Here is a 14,846-nt window from a genome sequence, read left to right as displayed (position 1 = left end):
CTCCTCTGGATCCTTTTCCCAGCTCCCATCCCCTGCACCCTGGAACCTCTCCTTTTGTTCTCAGTGCATCTCTACCATATTCTGTTTATGTCTCCCCACTAAACTGTAAACACTGTGAGAATAGGAACTATCGCCCTATTGCCAGTGTTTAGCGCAATGCTTAGCCTAAGGAATAGGTGATGAATGAATGCATCTCTATTAGGATCCTGTTAGGGGGGAGGGGGATTCTTCTGTTTCCCCAGAAAGCATTCTGGTTACTCTGTATTCAGGGCAGAGAGAACTATGGGCTGTCAGGGAAGTCCCTTTCCACCAGCCCATCTTGGTAATAGAAGCTTGTTAAACAGAACTTGCGCAACATGATTGCTCCAATATTTCACCACCCCAGTACACAAGCAGGCAGCTGGAGGGAGAAAGCTAGTCTTTGAAATTTAGAGTTGGGGAAAAGAAAAATCTCTCCTCTCCTGACCTTCCCATGAGATGATAAACCCACAATAAAGCCAGAGGAGGCTCTGAGAATAACACTTGAGTTTCAGGGGATCTGAAAGACAGGAATGCTGAAATATTCAATTCCTCTCTGCCTGAAATGCTGCCAAACCACCAGGCATGTTACAAGCTTGGGACATTATACGGCATGGGTCTCTTCTGTAAGTTCCTGCTCCCCGAGATATTCAAAGTTACAAAAGTCAAATCACTTCCTAGCAACAGACCCCAGAAACGATCGCCGTGAAGAGTGGATGAGATGGGGAGCTCACAGTGGTACAAAGAAGAGTGCATGTCACAGGGATGTGGTGTGACGCTGCTGCCCGTGAACACCCTCACGATGCCACAGACCCTCAGGGTACCACCAGTGCCTGGGGTAGCCGGCCCCACCTGTCCACGTCAAGACAAGAGCTTGAACACTGGCTGGTCATGACCACAAAGGGGGGCACAGAAGCCACATCATGCTGTCTCTCCAGTCAGCCCAACCCCAGAGTAAAAGCAGGGGAAAGGTGAGGGGTGAGGGGAGGATGAACAAGAGCAGTGATGAAAATCTACTTTGAAATGGGGAAGGGAGGGTGGCTTTAAACTAAAGTTTCCGTTTTTAAATGAATAGAATTAAGCCTTTCAAAAAACTGAATAAAACTTTTTTGGAAACCATGCCCCAAAAGTTATGGAATCAGATTTTGATGTTCTTAAGGGTCAGAAAGGTATAGTTGGGGTTAGTTGTCAGTAGTAAACGATTATTTCATGTTTACATCCCAATATTTTGAGATTCCTCAACAACAAAAAGTTGTAGAGAGAAGAAAGGAAGGTGGAAGGCAGGGAAGAAAAAAAAGGAAAGGAAGGAAAAAGAGAAGATAAGTCACACTCACATAATCCACAGAGATAGCTTCTACAAAATACAACCATATTAATATATATTGTATGTGGTTATATCCTTTACATATATTTTATTACATCATTATATCTTATATGTTTATGATTTAATAGAATCCAAGATATAAAACACTGGCTCCAAGATTATGTAAAGGCCATATCCTTATCAATTTTTAAAAATCATTCTGTTGTGTGCAAAAAGAATAGAATTAGCATAGATGTGTGAATCTCGAACTGTAGATTAAGAGATGAGTCTCCAAAACACAGGATCTTTGTGCTATTTTTTTTTTTTTTTTTGAAATGGAGTCCCACTCTTGTCACCCAGGCTGGAGTGCAGTGGCGCGATCTCGGCTCACCGCAACCTCCGCCTCACGGGTTCAAGCAATTCTCCTTCCTCAGCCTCCCAAGTAGCTGGGATTACAGGTGCCTGCCACCATGCCAGGTTGATTTTTGTATTTTTAGTAGAGATGGCATTTTACCATGTTGGCAGGGCTGGTCTCGAACTCCTGACTTCAGGTGATCTGCCCACCTCGGCCTCCCAAAGTCCTGAGATTACAGGTGTGAGCCCCACCATGCCTGGCTGCTCTTTGTAATCTGATTTAAAAGATCTGAGTTCTCTGCTGTAACTGAGATAGTCAGGAGTAAAATGCATCTTCACTACTACAGGGCAAAATGAGAAATGTTGAAACATTTTAAGGAACCATTGCATGGCTGTTATTTTTCCTAACACAGGATTTCTGAGATTGAAAATTGCCAGGCAGCTTTGTGATCCTGCTTCTAAACCCCCCAGCCTGACACACACACACTTCCATCCCCAAATCTCACTTCAGGGGATCTCTTACTTTCAAAATACAGTTGTGATCCCAATGATGGAACAGACAGAGGCAATGTAAAATAGACACAGACTTCAGAAGCCACAGGCTGGCTCCAGGAAACAGCTGCAACATGTAATTGTTCAGTTAAATTGACAGATAATTTAAAAAGTTCTCCTAAGGGGATACTAATGATATTCAATGATTCTTTCTCCTTTGAGGTGCTACAAGCTCTTTATAAAAATCAATTCTTCAGCCTGACCAACATGGAGAAACCCCGTCTCTACTAAAAATACAAAATTAGCAGGGCATGGTGGCAGGCACCTATAATCCCAGCTACTCTCGAGGCTGAGGTAGGAGAATCACTTGAACCTGGGAGACGGATGTTGTGGTGAGCCACGATCACACCATTGCATCCAGCCTGGGAAACAAGAGTGACTCTGTCTCAAAAAAAAAAAAAAAAAAAGATAATTCTTTGGTCAGGGGCAGTGGCTCACAACTGTAATCCTGGCTCTTTAGGAACCTGAAGCAGGATGATTTCTTGAGGCCAGGAGTTCAACACCAGCCTGGACAACATAGTAAGACCCTGTCTCTACCAAATAAAAAGTTGAGAATAAAATTAAAATTAAAAAATTAAAAAAATCAACTCCGCACAGGTTTGGATAAACAGATCACAGAAACAGTGAACACAACAATTATTTTTTTGTCCAATTATTCCCCTGACAGAAAGCTCTATATCCCTGAGTTTCTCAGTTAAAGATAATCCTTTAGGTATCAAAAACCTAGGGATCAGCCAGATACTTCACTAACTCACACATAAATTCTTTCAAAAGTGCTCTTTTAAACTGCTACACTGAGCCAAGCAGTGTGTCATGGGAGCTCCTGGCGCCAGAGAGAGAACATCTTATTTTTCTAGGAGTTCCTGAGAACAGACAGGCCAGTACAACACCTGACACAAAGCTGGTGCTCAGTATACATTGTTGAATAAATATTAGAGGAAAATGGCTAGAAAATGTCGAGATAATCATGAGAAAGAGGCTTGTACCAAGTACTATAACATGCCTGATCTGAACTAATCCAGTGGGGTGAGCTGGTGGTCAGAGAAGGCTTCTGGGCAGAATGTTATAGACAGGGCTCTTTGAGCGACACAACAGCTGTGCTCTCTCTTTTCTTGGAAACACTCCATTTCTCTATATACTAAACTCTTACTCATCATTCAAGACCCAGAGAAAGTCTCAACTCCCCCATGGGTGAAGCCAGCCCCAACCATCACACTCTGTTCCTCTGAATCTTTGGTGCCTGCTGGAGTATTTTCTGCACACCCATGTGTATGTGCACATTCCCAATCTATGTTCTTGTCACATGTTTTATCTTGTATTTTGTTGAAACATGCATAAAGTACTTAATATGTGCCAGGAACTATTCTAATTGCTTTACAATCTCACCTCATTTCATCATCATAGCAGCCCACTGTGTAGTTTTGCTGTTATCTCCATTTTAAAGGTAAGGAAGCTGAAGCCCAGACACCTAGACTACTCAGTCTTTTGCAAAAACGAACAAGCTCCTTGAGAGTAGAAAATGCATTGTCTCCATCTTTATAACCTCAGCTTGTCCTTATGACTTGCCACGTTGTAGGCTTTCAATTTAACAAACAAAACCATGGATATATTGTCAAATGAAGGTTTGGCAGAGGCCCCCATCCAAATCAAAGACTCTATTCACTTTAACAGACACTTAATTGAATTTCCTTTTATATAATCTTCCTCTTAACAGCTAAAATAGCTAGTAAACTATTGCTCTTGCTTGGAGGAAAAACAAAACCCACAGAATTAATAATTAGTGACTCAAGTGTCATTCTCAAGCCAAGTAAAGTTCATCAAGGTCTGGTAAACCCATTCACTTCAGAAAGACAAATTTCACATCATTGCCAAAAGAAAAAAGGGAGATGCTTGTAAATTTTCTGTGCAAAATCTCAGTTCAAAACTGTGCCAGCCTGCTGTTTAATGTGCTACTAAAGAACAAGAAACATGTCCAGAGTTAAACGTGCTGAAAATGAGATCACCTCGTCCTTATGGTCAACACTATCCATCTCAGAGGACTACATAGAAAGACCCAGAGCAGGCTGGGCGCGGTGGCTCGCGCCTATAATCCCAGCACTTTGGGAGACCGAGGCAGGTGGATCACGAGGTCGAGAGATCAAGACCATCCTGGTCAACATGGTGAAACCCCGTCTCTACTAAAAATACAAAAATTAGCTGGGCATGGTGGCGCATGCCTGTAGTCCCAGCTACTCGGGAGGCTAAGGCAGGAGAATTGCCTGAACCCAGGAGGTGGAGGTTGCGGTGAGCCAAGATCCTGCCATTGGACTCCAGCCTGGGTAACAAGAGCGAAACTCCGTCTCAAAAAAAGAAAAAGAAAAAAAAAAAAAAATGAAAGACCCAGAGCACAGTGAACAAGTGGCTGCTTGTGAACTAACCTTCCTCATCCACCTTGAACCCATGCATTTAGAGGGTTGAAATCTGTTCAAATTGTGAAAAGAAATGTATTGCATAAAAAGCAATAGAGAACAACAAGACGCATGAAACTGTATGAATAGTGCACACTGTTTGAACAGAGAAGGAAATGTCATTTGGTGCAACCTGGGTGGCCTGTAGGTCTCTCTCAGTGCCCTGAAATTTCCACCTCATTGCTTCTTTATAAGTATCTATAAGTAGATCTAACCTAGAGAATAAAGGCACCCTGACTTTGTAAAGTTCCGGAAGAATACGACCTCTCTTTTAAGGATTATGACCTTATTCATTTGGGGCAAATCCCCATTTAAAATGCCAGCACCCTGTGGGGGAGTAAAGCTTAAGACATTATCGGTTAACACCTGGTTTGTTCAACAATTCCCTATTAGAGATTAGTTCATCCGTGGGGAAGAATAAGAAAATGATCCAGACTGGTGTAAGGGGAAGACAGAGGAGTCCTAGGAGGAAGAAAAAGATGACTGCCAGAAGGGTGAGGGAGACCCAAAAGACACACATGATGTGCTTTACAGTTTTTTCAGGCTGGCTGCGTCACTGCACATCTGCAGGTGTATCCAGGACACAGAGCAATAAGCAATTTTGACTCAGGAAAGAGTTTTAGCAAAAGAGAAGTGCTTCTTTACCAGTCAATGTCTATTTCAAAAAATGAGTTGGATGAGTGGGGTCAAAGCCTACCAGGCCAGCACCCAACATCCCTGGAAAATAATGAAGCAGGCAGAAGACACAACGTTCTGGTATCAGGCTGATCAGCAGCACATGGTTAGACAGAATTCGGGGCTGAAATTACTCAGAACTGGGAAGTAATTCGGTGTTCTCTCCTTCTCTGCAGGAAGACAAGCTGCATATCACTCCCTGCACACCCTGATTGGAAAATACTTGTTTCACAGATAGTATGAATACTGTCATTGAGATGCTGTAGACGGCTTTCCTGCCCACACAGTCAGGCCTGGAGACAATAAATGCAAAAGATCTGCATTCCCATCACATTCTAACCATCCAACTAGCAAACCAAAGTCACCCAGTCACCAGAACTTTCAAAATAACCAAGCACGGGTAAGGGCTCCAGGACACAAGAGGTACAAAAGGCTTTTGGCTGGGCTGGAAAGGAAGAGAAGCTGGGAGACCACTATCTGGGGATCCAAGACACAGATCGGGGCATAGTGGAGGGAATCAATGGACTCATGGCCCCTCCACCTGCACTGAGACCAAGATCCAGGGCTGCCCTGAACTGTCATACAAGTTGTGCCCTGCACAAGAGCACCCAGTCCATGTGGACGTTAGTGGGGACTCTATTGCTCTCTGTAAGTCAAGCAACTACCTGGGCAGGACTAAGTGGGCTTCCCAAAGTGGGTACTTTGTTGTTTATAGTTGTCCTGCCAAGCAGATGCAGCTTTATCTTAGTAGGCGCACCACCTTATATATGAGCAAAGGTCAGGCCAAGTCCAGGTCAACTGGATATGAGCAGAAGCTAAATACAGGATTGTGGGGTAACTGGAACACCCCTCACTGTCGTATGACAATTCCTGCCCTTCCCTCCTATAGACCTCACTTAACTTGGGAGCTCTGCTTTGGATTCATAATAAAGAAATTGCTGTCTCAGAAAGAACAGGGGAGGCTGGAGTTCTTGTCAATATCCTATAAACATGGATGTTTATTTAAGTAGCTCCAGAGAGTCTAGACACAGATGAAAAAACATGTGCAGCATTTCCAAGGAGCAAGGAAAGAGAAGGAGGAGCAGAGGTGGTGTGGATACTTGCAGACACCTGCTCAGCACCAAAGGGGGATGAGTAGGGGATTGAGTGACAAGAGCTGAGTGATAGACCATATTTGAAAAGTCCAAGTTCCTTCTCCACAAGTCCTAAAAGGAGAAGTCAAAGTGAAGTTGTATCAAAGGGAAGAAGTTCAACTTGCGTACTAAACAATGAGAGGTGAGAACTAAAGGCCATTTCTGCATGATTCTCAGGTTTTTCCTGGCCAGCTGCAACCTCCCCTTATGTACTTGTGATCTCTGGGTCCATGGCTGGGCTCTTGGTCTCCTGTCTTTTCTAAGAACCAGAACTTCCTTGCCCAGGTATTTCTTCATTAGCTCATTGGTTCACCCTCTCATGAGTTCAGGCTACCCTCATGTGGTAGGGGAGGTACACCATGAGGCCACTTGTGGCCCCTCCTGACTGTTAAATGCAACCCCTCAGGTTCCAGCTAGCTTGCAGAACACACAGAGGAGTCTAGCTCCTCCATAAACTCCCCTCAGTGTAGATGGATCTCACTCTTTGGTCCTGTGAGCTAGCTCTATAGGAACAAAGGTATTTTTATGGTGTGATGCATCTAGGGTTCTGAAAGTTAAGAGCATCCTTTTCCAGCCTCAGGCATTCGCCAGCTTGCCTGAGAATTTTGCATTTTAAGCACCTTGGATCTCAGCTTAATTAAGAGCATCATTGCTCCTGGAGCAATCTGGTGACAGAAAATCAGGCAAACAAAACACACACACGCACACAAAGAGAGAGACAGAGAGTGAGAGAGGGAGAGAGAGAACACGAACGCATGTGAATGCAAGAGAGAGATCACTGGGCTTAGTAAACTGAGTTCCATTTCTTCAAGTGAGCACTTAGGGAAGAGCTCCTGCCTCTCCAGACACAAGGACTGCCAGGACCTGGGGCAAAACAAGAAACAGCACTAGGAGTCCGGAAGCCACAGCCTTGTCAGAGACCAGATACACACAGTCGGGCAATGGAAGGGCAGCTTTATGACACCTTATCACCAAGCCTGCAGTGGCCAATCTCTGCACAAGTGAAGAGAGGGACATACAGTAAAGGGGATGTCCCCATGGTGGTGGGCCCAGCAGGGGAGCTGCCCCTGAAAATAAGTGGAAGTTTACTTTGAGGATTAAATGTGACAGCATCGAAAAAGTGTTGAGTGCAGACCTGGCACATTCAATAATTAGTAGCTACCTACTACAGTTATTACAGGCCTGTTTTAAGTTGAACTATGTCCTCTCCAAATTCATATGTTAAAGTCTTAACCCCCAGTACCTAACAATGTGACTATATTTTGAGACAGGGCCTTTAAAAAAGGTAATTAGGGTTAAATGAGGTCATATGGGTAGGCCCTAATCCAATGTATGACCCTGTCCCTTCTAAGAAGAGGAGATCAGGATACAGGTGCACACAAAGGACAGTCCACTTGAAGTCACAGAGAGAACATGGCCATCTGCAAGCCAAGGAGAGAGGCCTCAGAAGAAAGCAATGCTCCCAACACCTTGATCTTGGAGGGCTAACCTCCAGGACTGTGAGAAAATGCATTTCTCTTGTTTATGCACCCTGTCCATAGTACTTTCTTATGGCAGCACCAACAAAGAAATAGAGTATACTCGGCTTCACCCCACTGAGCTCCGGGGCCTCAAAAGAAGACCGTGCTTATCTCTGGCAAGAGCTTTGCTGTGGCTGTTGCTGCTGGGGGAGGTATGGTGCAAAGGTGAACCAGCTCCTTTTACTTTAGAAAAGCTAAGGCCACCAGTGGAAAAGGTTAAGCTATGCCGCAGCCAACCACAGCTTCTCTCAGACAGCTGGCCCTGGGGCACTTAGGTACACAGCCGGGCTGAAGCTACTGCTTGGGAATCACAACACTACTCTCTCTCTCTCTTGCATTATAGCCCGGGCCTGGGCACGCATGCAGAATTCACTCTTCTCAGCTAACATGACATTTTACTTAACCGGAACTAATCCTGGCCTGTCTGGAGCTAAATAATAGGGAGAGGAAGAGGAACTCATGTTTCATTGCAGGATAGCAAGGAAGGTATGAAGGTGGGCACTGCAGCCAGCCCACCCAGATCTGAGCCCCAACCTTGCCATTCTCTAACCATGTGACTTTAAGTCAATTGTTAACCTAATTTTTCCAGTTAGAAACAACTATGCATGCCTGTTAGGGTTTTGAAAGTATTAAATGAGTCCATCCATGTAAAAGACCTCACATAATTTTTCTCCACATGTAATCCCTATCATTGCTAGCTAGTATTATTAGTCCATCATCACATTATGAAGTAGATGCTATGATTATCCTCACTTTACAGCTTAGGAAACTGAGGCACTGAGCCCAAAGTCACCCAGATAGTAAATGGTGTGGCCTGCAAATTGAACCCAGAGCCCACGAAGTCCACTAGTTATACTCTTTACAATAAGGGTGAAAGGATTCTACTATCAACATAATATTTAGTAAATGATCTCTCTCCAGGTCCTCTACCTCTTTAGAGTTCTATGCAGTATTTTATTTCCTAGTGTCAAATCTTCCTGTGTAAACCAAGCCATTTTCCTAAATGTTCAACCTCTTGGCCCACAGGCTCCTTGTCTCCTGACAAGCCTGCATGTTAAAGCGCAAATTCCTAATGTCCCTTCCCAAACCTATAAAATCAGATTTTCTAGAATGTAGCCCAGGAATCTTCACTTTAAACAACCCTCACCCCATGCCCCCTGCCCACACACATAACCATCCCCCCCATCATCTTCCCCTTGCATAATTCTCATGCACCCCAAAGTTTGGAAACATGGCTATTGATTACATCTTCCAAATTCTGTCTTTGTACATATTCTTAATAGGTACCTGACATGTTTCTAGTATATTCCAAAACATCAAAACCATTTTTCAAAAAGAGGAAAGAATAGTCCTGCTTTACTTGCCTTTTACAAATAATGCAGTCTCACTCACATAAAGGTACCGAATCTGTGGACGGTGCAGGTTGAAGGGAAATCCCATAGCTACCATTTATCCAGCTGTTTCCAGTAGGAAAGAAAACATTAACTCTATAATTATCCTCACATCTCCAGGTCTGCTGTGGTTCTTTTAATCACTTGTTTTGGATGAAAAAGTTAACCCTTTCCAGTTCTAATAATAGTTCTCAGAGAGAAGCAGAAAAGACTTATCATTGTCATAACAGGTGCTGTTCTGGTGGTCTTTGACCTGGTGGTCAACTTTTCAAAGTAAACACACCTGCCAGATACAAATTCCTCCTTCATTGGGATGCCACCACAAAGATAGGTTTTACTATTCCAAACAAAAATGTGCTGCCTAAATAACACAAACAGCATAGACACTCACTGACCCACTAACTACCTGGTTTCATGACGTCCCACTAAAGCTCACAATTCAACCGTGCAGCTGAATTCTGGGACATTCAGTGACCATGCAGTGAGGGAGCAGTCCTGCTGTAATAACAACACAGTAATGGTAACTAGTATTTTTTAGCACTTAATTCCCAAGCACTGTGCTCAGTGCTTTTCATAATTAACTGATGCAGCAAAAGGAACCAGGAAGAAGGGAAAATCTGCTTGCCTTTGAAAAATGACAAAGCATCACAACAAATTTGCTCTAGTAAAATGTATAATATGCAATTTGCCAGTTGCCATGGCCCTTTCCCTTGGTGCCCAGTAAGCTGTTTCCGGCCCCCTACTAGCTAGCATATGACATCCCTCCAGCTGCCTTGCCAGATGTTCTTTGCTGGTCAACTGGCAGATACATGAGCAGATAATATCTTCAGTCTGCAGGAAGTCCTCTGTGGGATTTTCTTCCAACACAGCACTTAGAGGATTTTAGTCAGAGGTTGGACCATATGGACAGGGTAGTGGAATTACTTCAGGTTGAAAATGAAGAGAAGCAGTATGTGCAGCTGGCCCACCCCATTTAAACACCGGCTCCTTGGTTAGCAGTGGTCAGAGTTTGCAGCATTTGGGTTGTTTTTCCCGTGAGCTATTAGAGTGTTCATTAGCTGAAGAAAAAATCTGCAAGCAAGCTGCTAATAAAAACAGAGAATTTGCTTCTCTACCAGTCTGATTGTGGAACACTTTTTGCTTATTACGTTCTTTAATCATCTAAGAAAACTAATTATTTTGGCTCATTTGTTGAAATTTATAACACTTGGATCCTTTTGTTTGCTTGCAGAGCAGATCAGAACATTTTGGCATTGAAGAACATGTGGTTGATCTATGAAGTATAGTATTTTTAATATTCATCTGAATGCAGTGGAAACCTCATTCAGAAGATTATTAGCTTATATCTGAATATCCTTTAAATTAGAATCTGTAAGATATTCCATAAGCAGAGGCACCTCTAGACATAGAGGAAACACTGAACTCATTGCATCAAGAACATACTTTGCCCCAGAAATAGGTTCTTCATAGATAATACTGTCATTGTATTAGTCCATTTCCATGCTGCTGATAAAGACGTATTTGAGACCAGGCAATTCACAAAGAAAAGAAGTTTAATGGAGAACTCCAAGTTTCACATGGCTGGGGAAGCCTCACAATTTTGGCAGAAGGCAAGGAGGAGCAAGTCACAACTTATATGGATGCTGGCAGGCAAAAGAGAGAGCTCGTACAGGGAAACTCTCCCTTAAAAAACCATCAGATCTCATGAGACCCATTCACTAACATGAGAACACCATAGGAAAGACCTGCCCCCATGAGTCAATTACCTCCCACTGGGTCCCACCCATGACACATGAAAATAATGGGAGCTACGAGATGAGATGAGGGTGGAGACACAGCCAAACCATATCATTCTACCCCTGGCCCCTCCCAAATCTCATGTCCTCACATCTCAAAACCAATCATGCCTTCCCAACAGTCCCTTACAGTCTTATTTCAGCGTTAACTCAAAAGTCCACAGGCCAATGTCTCATCTGAGACAAAGCAAGTGCCTTTTTCCTATGAGCCTGCAAAATCTGAAGTTAGTTACTTCCTATCTACAATGGGGATACAGGCATTGGGTAAATACAGCCATTCCACAGGGGAGAAATTGGCCAAAACGTAGGGTCTACAGGCCCCACACAAGCTTGAAATCCAGTTGGGCAGCCAAATCTTAAAGTCAAATCCAAAATTATCTTCTTTGACTCAATGTCTCACATCCGGGTCACACTGATGCAAGAGGTGGATTCCTACAGCCTTGGGCAGCTCTGCCTCTGTGGCTTTGCAGGGCACAGCCTCCTTCCTGGCTGCTTTCATGGGCTGGCATTGAGTGTCCCTGACTTTTCCAGGTGCACAGAGCAAGCCGTCAGTGGATCTACCATTCTGTAGTTGGAAGGACAGTGGCCCTCTTCTCACAGCTCCACTAGGTAGTGCCCCAGTAGGGACTCTGTGTGGAGGCTCTGACCCCACATTTCCCTTCTGCAGTGCCCTTGCAGAGCTTCTCCATGAGGGCCCTGCTCCTGCAGTAAACTTCTGCCTGGGAATCCAGGCCTTTCCATACATCTTATGAGATCTAGGTGGAAGTTCTCAAATCTCAATTCTTGACTTCTGTGCACCCACAGGCTCAACACCATGTGGAAACCACCAAGGCTTGAGGCTTGCACCCTCTAAAGCAACAGCCTGAGCCATATCTTGACCCCTTTAGTCACAGCTAGAGTGGCTGGGACACAGGGCACCAACTCTCTAGACTACATACAGCAGAGGGATACTGGGCCTGGCCCATGAAACCATTTTTCCCTCCTAAAGCTGTTGGGCCTGTGATGAGAGGGGCTGCTGTGAAGATCTCTGACATTTTCCCCATTGTCTTGGGGATCAACATTCAGTTACTTCATCCTCATTACTTATGCAAATTTCTGCAGCTGGCTTGAATGTCTCCTTAGAAAACGGTAATTTTTTTCTATCACATTATCAGTTTGCAAATTTTCCAACCTGGGTGAGGACACAGTCAAACCATATCAGTCATCATAAATAATGATAATAAGAAGAGAGAGAGGGAAAAGAGGAGAGAGGAAGGAATGGAAGAAGGAAAGAAAGAAGGAAAGAAGGAAATTAGTTCTAGTCCCTCAAATCTGAGTACAAATTAAATTTTGCTGCTATCAGCAATGAGTTTCCTTTTTCTTTTTCTTTATTTTACTTTAGGTTCTGGGGTACATGTGCAGGTCACGCAGGGTTGTTGCACAGGTGCATACATAACCAGGTGGTTTGCTGCCCCTATTCCCCCTTAATCTATAGCCAGCATTTCTCCCCATGTTATCCTTCCCCACCCCCCCGCTGTCCCTCCCCTAGCCCCCTTACTCACTGCCCCCAGTGTGTGATGCTCCTCTCCTTGAGTCCACGTGTTCTCATTATTCAACACCCACCTATGAATGACAACATTTGGTGTTTGGTTTTCTGTTCTTGTGTCAGTTTGCTGAGAATTATGGTTTCCAGATTCATCTAAGTCCCTACAAAGGACACGAACTCATCATTTTTTATGGCTGCATAGTATTCCACAGTATATAGGTGCCAAATTTTCTTTGTCCAGTCTATCATCAATGGGCATTTGGGTGGTTCCAGGTCTTTGCTATTGTACACAGGGCTGCAATGAACATACGTGTGCATGTGTCTTTATAATAGAATGATTTATAGTCCTTTGGGTATATACCCAGTAATGGGATTGCTGGGTCAAATGGAATTTCTATTTCTAGATCCTTGAGAAATCACCACACTGTCTTCCACAATGTTGAACTAATTTACACTCCCACCAACAGTGTAAGAGTGTTCTTATTTCTCCATATCCTCTCCAGCATCTGTTTTCTCCAGATTTTTTAATGATCGCCATTCTAACTGGCATGAGATGATACCTCAACGTGGTTTTGATTTGCATTTCTCTAATGACCAGTGATGATGAAGATTTTTTCCCGTGTTTTTTGGCCTCATATATGTCTTGTTTTGAAAAGTGTCTGTTCATATCCTTTGCCCACTTTCGAATGGGTTTTTTTCTTGTATATCTGTTTTAGTTCTTTGTAGATTCTGGATATTAGCCCTTTGTCAAATGGGTAGATTGCAAAAATTTTTTCATATTCTGTCGGTTGTCAGTTCACTCTAATGATTGTTTCTTTTGCTGTACAGAAGCTCTGAAGTTTAATTAGATCTCATTTGTCTATCTTGGCTTTTGTTGTCATTGCTTTTGGTGTTTTAGTCATGAAGTCCTTGCCTATGCCTATGTCCTGGATGGTTTTGCCTACATTTTCTTCTAGAGTTTTTATGGTATTAGGTTTTATGTTTAAATGTATAATCCATCTGGAGTTAATTTTAGTGTAAGATGACAGGTAGGGGTCCAGTTTCTGCTTTCTGCACATTGCTAGCCAGTTTTCCCAACTCCATTTATTAAACATGGAGTCCTTTCCCCATTGCTTGTTTTTATCAGGTTTGTCCAAGATCAGATGGTTGTAGATGTTTGGTGTTGCTTCCGAGGCCTCTTTTCTGTTCCATTGGTCTATGTCTCTGTTTTGGTACCAGTACCATGCTGTTTTGATTACTGTTGCCTTGTAGGATAGTTTGAAGCCCGGCAGTGTGATGCCTCCAGCTTTGTTTTGTTTTGTTGCTTAGGCTTGTCCTGGCTATGTGGGCTCTCTTGTGGTTCCATATGAAGTTTAAAGTGTTTTTTTTCCTATTAAGAAGGTCATTGGTAGCTTGATAGGGATAGCATTGAATCTATAAATTACTTTGGGCAGTATGGCCATTTTCATGATATTGATTCTTTCTAACCATGAGTGTGGAATGTTTTTCATCTGTTTGTGTCCTTTCTTATTTTGTTGAGAAGTGGTTTGTAGTTCTCCTTGAAGAGGTCCTTTATATCCTTTGTTAGTTGTATTCCTAAGTATTTTATTCTCTTTGTAGCAATTGTGAATGGCAGTTTGTTCTTGATTTGGCTCTCTTTAAGTCTGTTATTGGTGTATATCACAAGCATATGTGATTTCTGGAATGTTTGTGATTTCTGCACATTGGTTTTGTATCCTGAGACTTTGCTGAAGTTTCAAGAGATTTTAGGCTGAGACAATGGGGTCTTCTAAATATACAATCATGTCGTCTGCAAATAGAGACAATTTGACTTCCTCCTTTCCTAACTAAATACTCTTTATTTCTTTTTCTTGCCTGATTGCTCTGGCTAGAACTTCCAATACTATATTGAATAGGAGTGGTGAGAGAGGGCATCCTTGTCTAGTGCCAGATTTCAAAGGGAATGTTTCCGGTTTTTGCTCATTCAGTATGATATTGGCTGTAGGTTTGTCATGAATAGCTTTTATTATTTTATGACACCTTCTGTTGATACCTAGTTTATTGACAGTTTTCAACATGAAGGGCTGTTGAATTTTGTCAAAGGCCTTCTCTGCATCTATTGAGATAATCATGTGGTTTTTGTCTTTGTTTCT

At 43.0% G+C, this 14,846-nt stretch overlaps 1 pseudogene; it reads left to right on the top strand.

Moving 5' to 3' along the window:
* Positions 1-783: 783 nt before the first annotated feature.
* The window catches only part of LOC108308147, a 62,448-nt pseudogene continuing 48,385 nt past the window's right edge, over positions 784-14,846 (top strand).

This window comes from Cebus imitator, unplaced genomic scaffold (assembly GCF_001604975.1).
Source record: "Cebus imitator isolate Cc_AM_T3 unplaced genomic scaffold, Cebus_imitator-1.0 Scaffold83, whole genome shotgun sequence".
In the NCBI taxonomy this organism is placed as follows: Eukaryota; Metazoa; Chordata; class Mammalia; order Primates; family Cebidae; genus Cebus; species Cebus imitator.
Note: the sequence above shows the minus strand (reverse complement) of the source record. Positions and strands in the feature narration are given on the sequence as shown.